This window comes from Daphnia magna, unplaced genomic scaffold, assembly GCF_020631705.1.
Source record: "Daphnia magna isolate NIES unplaced genomic scaffold, ASM2063170v1.1 Dm_contigs170, whole genome shotgun sequence".
Classification (NCBI taxonomy): domain Eukaryota; kingdom Metazoa; phylum Arthropoda; class Branchiopoda; order Diplostraca; family Daphniidae; genus Daphnia; species Daphnia magna.
In genome coordinates, this window is record NW_025533150.1 from 122,728 (window position 1) to 138,263 (window position 15,536).

A 15,536-nucleotide genomic window follows, 5' to 3' on the forward strand; every position below is an offset into this window, starting at 1 on the left:
AACGACAATGGGAAAGCTGGAGATCCTGAGGCCTAATCTGGATTGGCCACGTATCTGGAAGGAGACTGCAGCCCTTCCAACTAACATCAGAGAGACCATGTTCCTGTTCAACCAGCAACTTCTCCCTACCAGAACCAGATGCCATCGGTTGGACCCCACCAAGGATGCAACATGCCCATTCTGCAATGAAGACCCCGAAACCGATGAGCATCTGATGTACCAGTGTCCTGAACGCCTCATCGTTTGGAGCTGGTTGGAAGGAACTATGCGTCAGATGGGCTGCAGTTCGTCAAAGGAAGATTTGATACGTGGCTATTTTGGACCAATAGGAAATCTCCAGTTTTCTTTCACTCTTCTGGCTGCTTACCTCTTCATCACCTGGAAGGAAAGAAGTCACCTTCGCATCCCACGTCAAGAAGAAGTAGAGAGCCTATGGAAAGCCCTTCGTCAACCTAGATCCCTATGTCCTACCTAATCTTTACCATAAATTTTAGTATATTTTGTTTATTTTTGTTTATTTTGTATTTCCTTTTCCCAACATCAATGGCCTTTGTATATTTTTGTTAATATTTTCTGTTACCAAGTCTTCTGCTACCAATTCTTCTGCTTTGTTTACTTTTGTTTTGTTTTATTTTACGGTATTATCCCACCTCAAAACACATTGCATTTGTTTGTTTTTGTTTTGTTTATTATTAGAGTCCCCAACATTGCCACATTTTCGTCTACATCCCTTTTGCTAACATCTGCATCCGGTGACCAAAATTTTTTTTTTTTTTTTTGCTTCGTTTGTTTTAATGCCCCAATTAGCTGATAACAAAAGATAATAAAAGAGAATTTAAAAAAAAAAAAAAGAAGGCTGGTGGTTCGTTCCCACCCAGGGGCGTAGCATAGGAGTTTTTACATATTCTTTTTTATCCTTAGAGACTCCTTATGATAGGTTAAGAATCATCTGTATCTTTTCCGTATACATCGTTGCCTAGTCATCAGTGGTGTACAACCATGATAACTCTACAGTTAAACAGATTATGGTTATCTTTATTAGTTATGCTACTTTGCACTCCTTTCATTGATGATGAGTAAACTTGGGACGCGTAAAATAGCAAATTAAAGGAATTTTGAATCGTCAAAACAACAAAACTACTCTAAAAACAACATGTGTACTTCATTTTCGGGAGCCTTCTGGTGGTAATCAGCTAGTTATAAGCCTTGTGCGGGACCATATGGAAAATTCACCCGACTCCCCACTTGGCGTGCCCTTTGGTTACTACTCAGACACGCAGATTGCAGTGAAATTGATAAACTTCAAAAACCGACTGTTCTCACCCAGGATCGAACTGAGGACCTTCAGCGTGTGAGGCCGACGTGATAACCGCTACACTATGAGAACACGAATTTTACAATAGGATCCTTTTTATAAAAGGGTTTTACAACCGAATCTAAGTTAACAATATAAATAACCACATCAGAACTGTATGCAAAGGATGTCTTGTTCCCACCCAGGATCGAACTGAGGACCTTCAGCGTGTTAGGCCGACGTGATAACCACTACACTATGGGAACTGAATAACACGCATTGATTGAAACTAAGTTTCGATTAAGACCACATGGAATTGAACGCCCAACGTGGGGCTCGAACCCACGACCCTGAGATTAAGAGTCTCATGCTCTACCGACTGAGCTAGCCAGGCACATGTTAATGGTTAACGCAAACAGAAACGATCCCAACAATCCATTGAGTATTTCTTCTGTCAAAGGAACGGTGGAGTCCTAAAGAAAAATAACAACTTAAATAAATTTTTTTTTGTGTGTGATTCATACGTTTGATTTCCAGCAAGACATGAAACAGCTGCCTCCACATATGGAAAGGAGGTGGGTTAGACCATGATGTATATCGGGAGTAGTAACGGCTGCAGAATCAGTTGAGCTACGCGTGTTAAGCTCCAGAGATGGCGTTTGCGGCTGGTTAATTGGAATTTCTGAAGAGAGGGAATGAGAGAAAGAAAGCAAAGATTCAAGGGTTAAGGTAATGAAAGTAAACGTTTCCGAACTAGCCCTTCCTCTTTATCACACGTGTCCATAAGGTAGATCACGTGATACAAACTTTTACCCTAAATTTCTCCAACGATGAATTGTAAACGAATATTTCCCAAATGAGCATTGGATTCGTCTCAGTGATACGAATAAAATGTAAATTATTTGATTCGATAAAACCTAAAATATTTGTTAGTTTGGAACTTACCAGCCGCGACGCCATCTCTGGAGCAGAACGAGTGTAGCTCAATTTCTTCCGTGAGAAGAGTACTTCCATTTCTACTCCTGGTAAACTTGATGGTGGTACCGAAGGGAAAAAATATTTAAAAACATCAGCGCCATCTGACGTCTGGAAGAAGCCGTCTGTTTCCGGTTTTATTTACTAAACATTTGTATCCGGTCACTGACAGTAGCAGCATAAACTAGATAAATGGTGCCTAATTGTTGTTTCTGGGATTACCAAAAGGGTTGGAGAATGAACACATTACGTTTCTCTCAGTCGTAAAGAAGCACAAAGTGTCCGTTTCCCCCAATTAATTCAGATGCCTTTGTGGCGCAATTGGCTAGCGCGTTCGGCTGTTAACAGACGTGTCTAACTGATCTCCCAAGAGTGACATCTTGCGGTGAGTCCAAAAAAACTGTTTTGTTCCTTTTTTTCTCTCTCTCTTCTGGTTGTATTGGATCTTGTAATTCGTTTTGTTTCCCTTGTTTGTTTGTTAAGGCGCCATTTTGGTATTGGTTTTTTTTTTCTTTTTTGCATTTTTCCCGCCTTTTTGCCCCTTTGTTGTGGGTAAAATGGGAACGGAATCCCCAGACGTCTGGCCACGTACTGCCGAAATCTCTTTTGGTAATACTGAAGTGACCAGGCATGAATTCTACGAATGTTTCGAGCATGATAGTAATGAATCTGACAGCATCTTTGATGCTGTTTCTCGTCTACCAGGGCGAGCCTTTTGCGTTTTCCGAATTGGGTTCAAGACCGTCAAAGACCATATTGAATTCTTGAATAAATTTAGTGCAAAAGAATCTGTAGTCATTAGTGGCAAGGAGGTCCGAATTCGAGTTAGAGATAGGTCAGTTAACCTCGTACGCGTTAGAATTCAACATTTCAAATTCGATGATGACCTTAGTCTGCTAAACAAGAGATTGCGCGAGTTTGGAGTGATTTCTCGGGTGTTTTGGGACACGTATCAGGATAGGTCGCTTCCAAGGTGGAACGGGATAAAGACTGGAGTTGTCAATGTGGATATGGAGATCCACAAGGGCATCCCATCTTTTATCACCTTTGGAAGCTACAAGGATCCACTAATGGTGTCTTATGCAGGACAAATGCACACATGCCGCATGTGTGATTCTCCCACCCATGTCTTAGCTATTTGCCCCAAGCAACCCCGTAGTTTAACCACCCCCAGCACCATTTTAAAAGGCCCCATGGGAACACGTAGCTATAGTAGTGTACTAACAAATCGTGGGACAGTTAAAATTGTTAGGAAGCCCCAGGAGACAGGGCCGACTGGTGGCGGGAAAATGCCAATTGCTCCAACTGTTGACGCTGATTCATTTCCCGAGTTAGCCCAGAGGTCAACGATGTCGCCTGTTGTCGTTTTTGATAAAGCTCCGGAGGATCCAATTTCGAAACCCGATGAAGCTGAGTCTCTTTCTGACACCGATTCTGACGCTGAAGACACTAGCTGTGTTGATTCGTCTGTGGTGTCTTATTCGGTAAGGAAAAAGAAAATGAAAGAGACGAGGGAATTCCGTGACCAACAAAAACAATCAAAAAAAAGGAGTCGTACTGCCTCTTCCCATTCCCCCGTCGAGGAAGCTGAGGAAATTGAATCTGATGTAGCTCGTTTGGTTGAACTCGGGTCTCCGACTCGAGAGGTTTCAGTTTCGATACCGGGTGTGGACACCAATTCTTTTCCCACCTTTACGGGGGGACGATGTGCCACCCGATACAATTGCACCTGGAGTACCATCTATTCCATCCATGATAGATCAGATGGATAACGATGTGGATGAAGAGATGGATGCAACCGAGCTGTGTTCGGTTTCAAACCATGAGGAAGACTTTTCCTTTTCTGATGGGAGTATTCAGCCTGGCCAACGGTCACTTGACAGCCAGAAGGCTAGTCATGTGAGCGAAACTCAGGAATCTTTGGGCGTCCCCCTCAGCACTCAATCGACTCCTATAGCAGATAAAACTCTCAAAGCAATGGAGGTCGTTAGAAGGAAAAAGGGCAACGATAACAAGACCCAATCCCCAAAACCCAATTTTAAATTTTAATCATGATTAACATCGCGACATATAATATCAACAGAATATCGTCACCTGACAAACTTCAAATAATGCTCAATTTCTTTTTACATCAAAAACTTGATATTATATGTTTGCAAGAAGTAGTTTTCCACTAGAACACCGTATTTACTAACCATTACCAGATGCACACAAACCTCGGCCCTAGAAAACATGGGACAGCCATCCTAGTACGACACGGCCTGAGCGTCAACAACATTTTGTTTGAACCGGAGGGGAGGTTGATAGCCATGGAAGTAAAGGGTTTTGCTTTTGTGTGTATTTACGCCCCATCTGGTGACCAAAATAAAACTTATAGGGATTCTTTCCTCCGGGAAACTATTCCGGCTTATGTTGCCCAGTATAAGGCACCAGCAATTATATTGGCAGATTTTAATGCCGTTGACGAGATCGATGACCGGAAAAGTAGCAAGACAACACCACCTAAAATTAGACTAGCACTACTAGAACCCCTCCGAGATTTAGTAAAAGCCCTTTCATTAACAGATGTCTGGAGAGATATTCGGAAAAATGAACCTTGTTGGACGTACTTTTGTGCGACTAGCCAGGCTAGATTAGACCGAATTTATTGTCAGCACCACGTTAAATTTTCTGATATCCATTTGCACGAGTTACCACTCGGGGATCACAGACCAATCGTAGGGTATATAAACAGTACCACCCCTCCTCGTGTAGTGAGAAACAAGTCAAGGGTTTTATGGAAACTCAACACATCAATCCTCGAGGAGGAAGAATATATAAAATTGGTGCATGTCTTTATTGAAGAAATGTCCCAACATACATCCCGTATTGGAAACGTAGACCACTGGTGGGAGAACATTTTCAAACCTGGCCTCAGGCGTTTATCAATTAATTATTGTAAAAAGAGAATCTGTGACCAGAGAGTCAAACGGAAATTACTCCAACATCAACTAAAAGAAACCGTGAACAATGCAAATCTCAATCATGCGCGCTACATGGAGTTGAAACGTGAGTTTCTAGCCTGGGAGCGAGAAGCATTGAGGGGATTTGCAATACGTTCACGCGTTCAAAGTACAGCCGAAGAAGAGACATCTACCTTTCATATGAACAAGTCAACGAGTAATTTCCAGAAGTCTCTGATCACCCAGCTCAAAACTAATGATAACTGTAAAATTACCCAATCTGAGCAAATTAACCTAGAAATAATTAAACATTTCAGTGGAATCTTTCAGAATCAGCCCGCCCCTAATAACCAATTAGCTGGAAAATTTATAGAAGGGATTAGAGGTGCACTTAACCGCATAAAACCCACTAAAAACGACCCGGGTGTATCAGTAGTAGCTCAGTCGTTAAACGCTCAAGCGTTCAATCGAGGAGTACTAGGTTCGATGTAGGTCGTTTGTTTCCCTTGTTTGTTTGTTAAGGCGCCATTTTGGTATTGGCCCTTTTTTTTCTTTTTTGCCTTTTTCTTTCCTCTTTGCCCCTTTGTTGTGGGTAAAATGGGAACGGAATCCCCAGACGTCTGGCCACGTACTGCCGAAATCTCTTTTGGTAATACTGAAGTGACCAGGCATGAATTCTACGATTGTTTCGAGCATGATAGTAATGAATCTGACAGCATCATTGATGCTGTTTCTCGCCTACCAGGGCGAGCCTTTTGCGTTTTCCGAATTGGGTTCAAGACCGTCAAAGACCATATTGAATTCTTGAATAAATTTAGTGCAAAAGAATCTGTAGTCATTAGTGGCAAGGAGGTCCGAATTAGAGTTAGAGATAGGTCAGTTAACCTCGTACGCGTTAGAATTCAACATTTCAAATTCGATGATGACCTTAGCCTGCTAAACAAGAGATTGCGCGAGTTTGGAGTGATTTCTCGGGTGTTTTGGGACACTTATCAGGATAGGTCGCTTCCAAGGTGGAACGGGATAAAGACTGGAGTTGTCAATGTGGATATGGAGATCCACAAGGTCATCCCATCTTTTATAACCTTTGGAAGCTACAAGGATCCACTAATGGTGTCTTATGCAGGACAAATGCACACATGCCGCATGTGTGATTCTCCCACCCATGTCTTAGCTAATTGCCCCAAGCAACCCCGTAGTTTAACCACCCCAGCACCATTTTAAAAGGCTCAATGGGAACACGTAGCTATGATAGTGTACTAACAAATCGTGGGACAGTTAAAATTTTTAGGAAGCCCCAGGAGACAGGGCCGACTGGTGGCGGGAAAATGCCAATTGCTCCAACTGTTGACGCTGATTCATTTCCCGAGTTAGCCCAGAGGTCAACGATGTCGACTGTAGTCGTTTTTTATAAAGCTCCGGAGGATCCAATTTCGAAACCCGATGAAGCTGAGTCTCTTTCTGACACCGATTCTGACGCTGAAGACACTAGCTGTGTGGATTCGTCTGTGGCGTCTTATTCGGTAAGGAAAAAGAAAATGAAAGAGACGAGGGAATTCCGCGACCAACAAAAACAATCAAAAAAAGGAGTCGTACTGCCTCTTCCCATTCCCTCGTCGAGGAAGCCGAGGAAATAGAAACCGGTGTAGCTCGTTTGGATGAACTCGGATCTCCGACTCGAGAGGTTTTAGTTTCGATACCGGGTGTGGAAACCAATTCTTTTCCCACCCTTTCGGGGGGGACGATGTGCCACTCGATACAATTGCACCTGGAGTACCATCTATTCCATCCATGATAGATCAGATGGATAACGATGTGGAAGAAGAGATGGATGCAACCGAGCTGTGTTCGGTTTCAAACCCTGGGGAAGACATTTCCTTTTCTGATGGGAGTATTCAGCCAGGCCCCAAATTATTTGATTTGTGTGTTTGTTTACGTGTGTGGGGACCTTCCCCTCTTCCCTTTTGGCAGTTTGTTTACATTGTCTAGGGGACAATGGCTGCCAAGTGGCTCAATAGTGTAGATATTGATTTTGGGGTTCAATTCCCGAGATTGAGTATGCGTACAGTTCATGGTTTCGTGCGTAGTTTGAAGGTTGAGCCACAGGATCTCTTAGGCCTAGTTGCTGTGCTAGATACGAGAAACCAGGTCGCTAGAATTACGTTTACATCAGAGGCATACACCTCAAGTTTTTTGTCCTAACACAGTGGTATCGTCAGGACCGAATTGGAGGGGAAAGAAGTTGGCGTAGTCATAAGGGATAGCAATATCCAAGAGAAATTTGTTCGAATTGCAGGGATTCCACAGAATCTAGACTTGGGAGTAGTTCAGACACGTCTAAAGAACTTTGGGAATGTAATTGAAGCTCGGTGGGAACGCTATCGGGTGGCAGAGGATGAAGTTTTATACCCTGTCCTTGCCACTTGGATGATCGTACGAATGACGGTGACGAAAAACATTCCGTCATACATTACAATTGGCAGTTATCGTGCCATGGTAAAGTATGACGGACAAAAGCCTACTTGCAGACTTTGTGACGATGAGACCCACTTTAGCTACAACTGCCCGACATTAAAACGAAACCAGGAACCCACCATTGTCCAAAAACCTGTTCCCAAAATGACTAAAAAGACAGAGACCATTAAACAGAATCCCGTAGTAATTCCCTTAGCTAAACATTCCTTGGTTTCCAAGGTACCTTTGGAGGGTGAATTGCAAGATTCACCCTCAGGAGGGACTCAAAATTTGGAAACTGAAACCATGGAATGTAGCACTCTTACCAGTTCCTTGACTGTACCTTCTGAAGACAACCCTTCGAAACCAATTATGAAATCCCAAATGACAGCCCCTGACACAGAGACACAAGACCAAGAACCAATGACAATTATAATGGAATCGATGGAACCCGACATGGGGGAAATTGAGACCATGGGACCTGACAAAACAAAGGACCCCCTGAGAATTCCCACGGTACCACGAAACAAACGCTTCAAACCTACTTTGACGGCCCAGAATTCTAAACCTTCCTCAGGCATTCACCGACTCATAAAAACCTAACAAATGACTTCAAGACTAAAAATCGCTTCTATCAACATTGGAGGTATTAGGTCAGTCGAGCGACGTCAAATTCTTTTAAATTTCTGCAGGGACGGTAATCTAGATATCGTTGGACTTCAAGAGGTAGCCTTTCATTCTTGTCCAATTATTGAAAGCTGTTACCACTTGCTAGCAAATGTCGGTCCCAACAAAAACGGAACAGCCCTTCTCATTAAGCATGGTCTGGAATATTCTCGATTGCTTCTTGAACCTGATGGAAGGCTTATCTCTATCGACGTAAAATGTTTTACGTTTATTAATATTGATGCCCCGTCAGGTAAACAGGCTAAGAACGAGAGAAACACTTTTCTTCGACAAACCGTTCCTGCCTACTCAGTTACCACTCGACTGCCCTTCGTGTTGATGGGCGATTTTACTGCGTTGACGACATCCAAGATAGGGCAAATACCCAGTCTCTCCCTATCCCCAGTAGTGTCGTTAGCTATGCTTTAAAGGAGATGGTTACTGGTCTCGATCTGGTAGACATCTGGAAAAAGCTAAATCATAGTGAACCAGGTCACACTTTCCATTACCATTCGGGTTCTTCTAGGCTTGATAGGATTTATGCTAGTCGATCTTTTGCAGATAAATTTTTAAATATTTCTTTGCAGTCTTTATCGATTAGTGACCATCAGTCAGTTCAAACAACACTTACTTGCAATCTCGATCTCCCGAATCGTAGCAGATCCTCTGCCGGGTTGTGGAAACTAAATACTTTGATATTGTCAGAAGAAGGTTATCAGAAATATGTAACTAATTTATTCAGGAATCTGCTAATCATCCTCTTAGGGAAAGCAATGTAGCAAATTGGTGGGAGAGTGTCCTGAAACCAGGTATCAAGCGCATTTCGGTAGATTATTCTAGGCAAAGAGCAAGACTGATAAGAGAAACTAAGTTTTCTATCAGTCTTGCATTCAGGAGTTGGCCGAAGCAGACACCTTTGATTGGGTTGCCTTTCACCAGTTGAGGAAATTCTCGAAGTCTTGGGAGGAGAGCACACTTAAAGGGTATGGGATTCGTTCCCGCTGCTTCGAGGGCCCAGAGGTAGAAGAAGCAAGTATTTTTCATGTAAATAGAGCCAGAATTAACTACCGTAAGTGTCGCATTGATGAAATTATTGCCTCTAATGGCACTTGCTTATCGACCAAAGAGGACATTTCAGCAGAGATTGTTTCACATTTTACAAAAATTTTTAAAAATCAACCTCCTCCTGACACACTGGCAGAGACTGAGTTCCTTAGGGAGTAAGAGATTGCTTTAAGCCAACCCCAAACCTAACGGCACCGATTTCGCTTCTTGAGATTAGAGCTGCTCTAATAGCAATGAAGTCAAACAAGTCTCCTGGCACCGATGGCATTCCTTACGAGTTTTACGTAGAATTTTGGGACGTGATTGCCCCCCATTTCTTGGATATGTTTAATCATATCCTAGAAAGGGAATCTCTGGCGTCTTCGCAGGGCCAAGCGGCGATCAGGCTAATTCCCAAGTCTTCAGGACTTTTGTGGAATTTCTAATTTTCGGCCAATTTCTCTTTTGAATTGTGACTACAAAGTCATGGCATCTGTCTTAGCGAGACGATTGAGGCAGACACTGTCATCTACCATAGGGCCTAATCAAAAAGGTGGGGTACCTGGTAGATTGATTTTTGATAACTTAAGTCTTTATAGAGATGTCATTCAATTCGTTGATGACCGGGGATGTCATGACTCTTCCAACTTTTTGATTCGGGGTATGGGCGCTGCCATTGTTGGAGTTGACTTTGAAAAGGCCTACGACCTGGTTAACAGGGAAGTCCTCTGGAGGATTCTGGATGTTATGGGTTACCCCACCACTTTCGTCCGTTGGTTACAGACTATGTATTCTGTAACAGGAATGTCAATCCTCAACGGATCGGAGGTGGCTGGGGTGATTAGTGATATTCAGTCGATTCGCCAGGGATGCCCCCTATCTGTCCATCTCTTTGTTCTATACATTGAGCCTTTGCTTGTGCGTTTATCTCAAGTTCTCAAGGGTATATCATTGTTTAATGAAAAACTCACTGTCAGAGCCTTTGTTGATGACGTCACCATTTTCGTTTCTTGTGACGAAGATTTTACCAGGGCAGGACAAATCCTTGATATGTTCTGTCAGTGGACAAAGGCAAGGATGAATAAGGAGAAAACAAAAGCCCAGGGACTCGGGACTTGGAGCTCTAGATCAATTTGGCCTCTTGAGTGGCTTGTGTCAGCGCCAAAATTGTCCCTGTTAGGAATTAAATTTTCCCATTCCATAGTAGAGACAGCTAGTAGGGTTTGGAATGATTTATTTAGCTCTTTAAATAGTATTCTGCGAGAGAATGCCAGTCGACGGTTTAATATTTACCAGAGGGTAATGTTCCTTAAGTCGAAGGTTCTCTCCGGAACTGTGTACTTTGCACAGGTATTACCTTGTATATAAAAAAATGGCTGACCAGATTTCGAAGGCTGTCATAAAATTTCTATGGATGGGGAAAGTAGAAAGGCCGAAAAAAACCGTAATTTTCCGTACTGTCAAAGAGGGGGACTGGGAATGGTCAACACACACCTCTTTTACCGTTCCCTTTTCCTCTGCCCCTTGTACAAAGTCCTGACAGGGCCCAGCAGTCCAGAAAGCTCTCTACTTCGTTATTGGATGTCCTTTCCTCTCCGAACCTTATTGCCACTCTACAAGGACAACACCACACTTGTAGCAGTCATGAAGAGACCCTATTACCTTCAGGAACCCCTGCATCAAATCAAGCAACTTTTCGCATCTTCCATTCTGGTGCAGGGGAATCCAATGGTTCATCGAAAAACCTACAACCATTGGATCCTGGAGGAAACGACAATGGGAAAGCTGGAGATCCTGAGGCCTAATCTGGATTGGCCACGTATCTGGAAGGAGACTGCAGCCCTTCCAACTAACATCAGAGAGACCATGTTCCTGTTCAACCAGCAACTTCTCCCTACCAGGACCAGATGCCATCGGTTGGACCCCACCAAGGATGCAACATGCCCATTCTGCAATGAAGACCCCGAAACCGATGAGCATCTGATGTACCAGTGTCCTGAACGCCTCATCGTTTGGAGCTGGTTGGAAGGAACTATGCGTCAGATGGGCTGCAGTTCGTCAAAGGAAGATTTGATACGTGGCTATTTTGGACCAATAGGAAATCTCCAGTTTTCTTTCACTCTTCTGGCTGCTTACCTCTTCATCACCTGGAAGGAAAGAAGTCACCTTCGCATCCCACGTCAAGAAGAAGTAGAGAGCCTATGGAAAGCCCTTCGTCAACCTAGATCCCTATGTCCTACCTAATCTTTACCATAAATTTTAGTATATTTTGTTTATTTTTGTTTATTTTGTATTTCCTTTTCCCAACATCAATGGCCTTTGTATATTTTTGTTAATATTTTCTGTTACCAAGTCTTCTGCTACCAATTCTTCTGCTTTGTTTACTTTTGTTTTGTTTTATTTTACGGTATTATCCCACCTCAAAACACATTGCATTTGTTTGTTTTTGTTTTGTTTATTATTAGAGTCCCCAACATTGCCACATTTTCGTCTACATCCCTTTTGCTAACATCTGCATCCGGTGACCAAAATTTTTTTTTTTTTTTTTGCTTTGTTTGTTTTAATGCCCCAATTAGCTGATAATAAAAGAGAATTTAAAAAAAAAAAAAAGAAGGCTGGTGGTTCGTTCCCACCCAGGGGCGTAGCATACGAGTTTTTACATATTCTTTTTTATCCTTAGAGACTCCTTATGATAGGTTAAGAATCATCTGTATCTTTTCCGTATACATCGTTGCCTAGTCATCAGTGGTGTACAACCATGATAACTCTACAGTTAAACAGATTATGGTTATCTTTATTAGTTATGCTACTTTGCACTCCTTTCATTGATGATGAGTAAACTTGGCACGCGTAAAATAGCAAATTAAAGGAATTTTGAATCGTCAAAACAACAAAACTACTCTAAAAACAACATGTGTACTTCATTTTCGGGAGCCTTCTGGTGGTAATCAGCTAGTTATAAGCCTTGTGCGGGACCATATGGAAAATTCACAATGTGACATAGCGCACTTGACATGGTCTAACCCACCTCCTTTCCATATGTGGAGGCAGCTGTTTCATGTCTTGCTGGAAATCAAACGTATGAATCACACACACAAAAAAATTTATTTAAGTTGTTATTTTTCTTTAGGACTCCACCGTTCCTTTGACAGAAGAAATACTCAATGGATTGTTGGGATCGTTTCTGTTTGCGTTAACCATTAGCTTGTGCCTGGCTAGCTCAGTTGGTAGAGCATGAGACTCTTAACCTCAGGGTCGTGGGTTCGAGCCCCACGTTGGGCGTTCAATTCCATGTGGTGTTAATTGAAACTTGGTTTCAATCAATTCGTATAATTCAGTTCCCATTGTGCAGTGGTTATCACGTCGGCCTAACACTCTGAAGGTCAAGTGAGTTAGTGGCTTGGTTTCTGAGTCCTTTACAAGATGGCCTAACACGGCAGAACACCACCTACCTAACAGGTTTCGTTCAGGGAAAACGCACAGAGTTTAAGCCGTGTTAACAAAATAATTGGACATCAAATACTGAAAGCATATTATTCATTTTTTTCTTTCACATGAACTATGGGAGTTTCTACTCTTGGTACAGATCACCAGATTTTAGTTCCGCGTGCTAACAAATTAAGTTGTTTATTCATTTAGGTAGTAAAGAGTTTACGGTATCATAGGATTGTTTCTCGATCGAATGTGTTGAATATACATACATGCCTCGATAGCGCAGTAGGCAGCGCGCGAGTCTCATAATCTCGAGGTCGTGAGTTCGAACCTCACTCGGGGCAGTATTAAGTAAACTAACTAAATTTTTCCACTAACAGTCAATCTCTGTAAGAGCTGGTTGGTTTCTAAATGCTGCATGTAAAACAAGAAATACCACGGTACGATAATAAAGGTTCTACCGAGATTTGAACTCAGATTGTCAGAGTCTGAAGTGCTAACCATTACACCATAGAACCACTGCTAACAAATGATCAAACACCATAGAATCACTTATAACAAATGAGGCTTTCTTAATTGAATGCAGCAATCAATGTTTTCTCAAGGATGTATACTTGACTATGACAAACATCTTTGGCATCGAAATTGACCTCTAGTTTAAGTTTCCCGACGAAGATGGGATTCGAACCCAAGCGTGCAATGCACAATGGATTAGCAGTCCATCACCTTAACCACTCGGTCACCTCGTCTGATTACTTCCACCACGTTGAGGTATTGAGCCCTAATGCGTTAGCGGATGATTTCAATATCATACAAACTTAACGAAAACACCGGTAATGAGAACTCGCTGGAAAGAAAACTCTTCAAATTACGCCCGAAGAGGGAATTGAACCCTCGACCTCAGGATTAAAATTCCCGCGCTCTACCAACTGAGCTAACCGGGCTACGTAATACATGCCTATGTTATTCAATACATTAACACCACGTAGTTTCTTTGATCATACGACGACAAATTATGAAACCCACATATTTTTAAATAAGTCTTACATTGCCTTGATCCAAAATCACGGTATCCATGTCTCTAAAAATGAAGAAGCCGACAAATTTTCCAATTTTTTTTATCTTGGTCGAAAATAAGGGTGTCCATGTCACGCAAAATGAGGAAACCTTCAAACAAACCAAAAACAAAAAATCTTACATTGCTTTGATTCCAAATAACGGTCATCGTAGCAAACCAGCAAAGATGAAAACAGCGTTTGCTTCTCGGCTCACGGTCACATTGTTGTTTTCCGTCTGCTATTGTGACATTCTGGATACGCCATCTACCGGTAGAATGTCAAGTGCGCTAGTGGCTTGGTTTCTGAGTCCTTCACAAGATGGCCTAACACGGCAGAACACCACCTACCTAACAGGTTTCGTTCAGGGAAAACGCACAGAGTTTAAGCCGTGTTAACAAAATAATTGGACATCAAATACTGAAAGCATATTATTCATTTTTTTCTTTCACATGAACTATGGGAGTTTCTACTCTTGGTACAGATCACCAGATTTTAGTTGCGCGTGCTAACAAATTAAGTTGTTTATTCATTTAGGTAGTAAAGAGTTTACGGTATCATAGGATTGTTTCTGGATCGAATGTGTTGAATATACATACATGCCTCGATAGCGCAGTAGGCAGCGCGCGAGTCTCATAATCTCGAGGTCGTGAGTTCGAACCTCACTCGGGGCAGTGTTAAGTAAAGTAACTAAATTTTTTCCACTAACAGTCAATCTCTGTAAGAGCTGGTTGGTTTCTAAATGCTGCATGTAAAACAAGAAATACCAAGGTACGATAATAAAGGTTCTACCGAGATTTGAACTCAGATTGTCAGAGTCAGAGTCTGAAGTGCTAACCATTACACCATAGAACCACTGCTAACAAATGATCAAACACCATAGAATCACTTATAACAAATGAGGCTTTCTTAATTGAATGCAGCAATCAATGTTTTCTCAAGGATGTACACTTGACTATGACAAACATCTTTGGCATCGAAATTGACCTCTAGTTTAAGTTTCCCGACGAAGATGGGATTCGAACCCACGCGTGCCATGCACAATGGATTAGCAGTCCATCACCTTAACCACTCGGTCACCTCGTCTGATTACTTCCACCACGTTGAGGTATTGAGCCCTAATGCGTTAGCGGATGATTTCAATATCATACAAACTTAACGAAAACACCGGTAATGAGAACTCGCTGGAAAGAAAACTCTTCAAATTACGCCCGATGAGGGAATTGAACCCTCGGCCTCAGGATTGAAAGTCCCGCGCTCTACCAACTGAGCTAACCGGGCTACGTAATACATGCCTATGTTATTCAATACATTAACACCACGCAGTTTCTTTGATCATGCGACGACAAATTATGAAACCCACATATTTTCAAATAAGTCTTACATTACCTTGATCCAAAATCACGGTATCCATGTCTCGAAAAATGAAGAAGCCGACAAATTTTCCAATTTTTTTTATCTTGGTCGAAAATAAGGGTGTCCATGTCACGCAAAATGAGGAAACCTTCAAACAAACCAAAAACAAAAAATCTTACATTGCTTTGATTCCAAATAACGGTCATCGTAGCAAACCAGCAAAGATGAAAACAGCGTTTGCTTCTCGGCTCACGGTCACATTGTTGTTTTCCGTCTGCTATTGTGACATTCTGGATACGCCATCTACCGGTAGAATGT

The 15,536-nt window shown here is 42.2% G+C and overlaps 7 non-coding genes and 2 pseudogenes across 7 annotated transcripts; 4 read left to right on the forward strand and 5 right to left on the reverse strand.

Annotated features, from left to right (window-relative positions):
* Positions 1 to 1,314: 1,314 nt before the first annotated feature.
* Positions 1,315 to 1,387, reverse strand: Trnav-cac. The gene has a single exon. It is a non-coding gene; the product is annotated as a tRNA-Val (tRNA).
* Positions 1,388 to 1,487: 100 nt separating this feature from the next.
* Positions 1,488 to 1,560, reverse strand: Trnav-aac. The gene has a single exon. It is a non-coding gene; the product is annotated as a tRNA-Val (tRNA).
* Positions 1,561 to 1,615: 55 nt separating this feature from the next.
* Positions 1,616 to 1,688, reverse strand: Trnak-cuu. The gene has a single exon. It is a non-coding gene; the product is annotated as a tRNA-Lys (tRNA).
* A 1,114-nt stretch (positions 1,689 to 2,802) lies between these two features.
* Positions 2,803 to 3,708, forward strand: LOC123467290 (annotated as a pseudogene).
* Positions 3,709 to 5,808: 2,100 nt separating this feature from the next.
* On the forward strand, positions 5,809 to 6,625 carry LOC123467288 (annotated as a pseudogene).
* Positions 6,626 to 13,078: 6,453 nt separating this feature from the next.
* On the forward strand, positions 13,079 to 13,151 carry Trnam-cau. The gene has a single exon. It is a non-coding gene; the product is annotated as a tRNA-Met (tRNA).
* Positions 13,152 to 14,463: 1,312 nt separating this feature from the next.
* On the forward strand, positions 14,464 to 14,536 carry Trnam-cau. The gene has a single exon. It is a non-coding gene; the product is annotated as a tRNA-Met (tRNA).
* Positions 14,537 to 14,645: 109 nt separating this feature from the next.
* Positions 14,646 to 14,717, reverse strand: Trnaq-cug. Its single transcript has one exon. It is a non-coding gene; the product is annotated as a tRNA-Gln (tRNA).
* Positions 14,718 to 15,070: 353 nt separating this feature from the next.
* Trnae-uuc lies at positions 15,071 to 15,143 on the reverse strand. The gene has a single exon. It is a non-coding gene; the product is annotated as a tRNA-Glu (tRNA).
* Between the last annotated feature and the right edge of the window lie 393 nt (positions 15,144 to 15,536).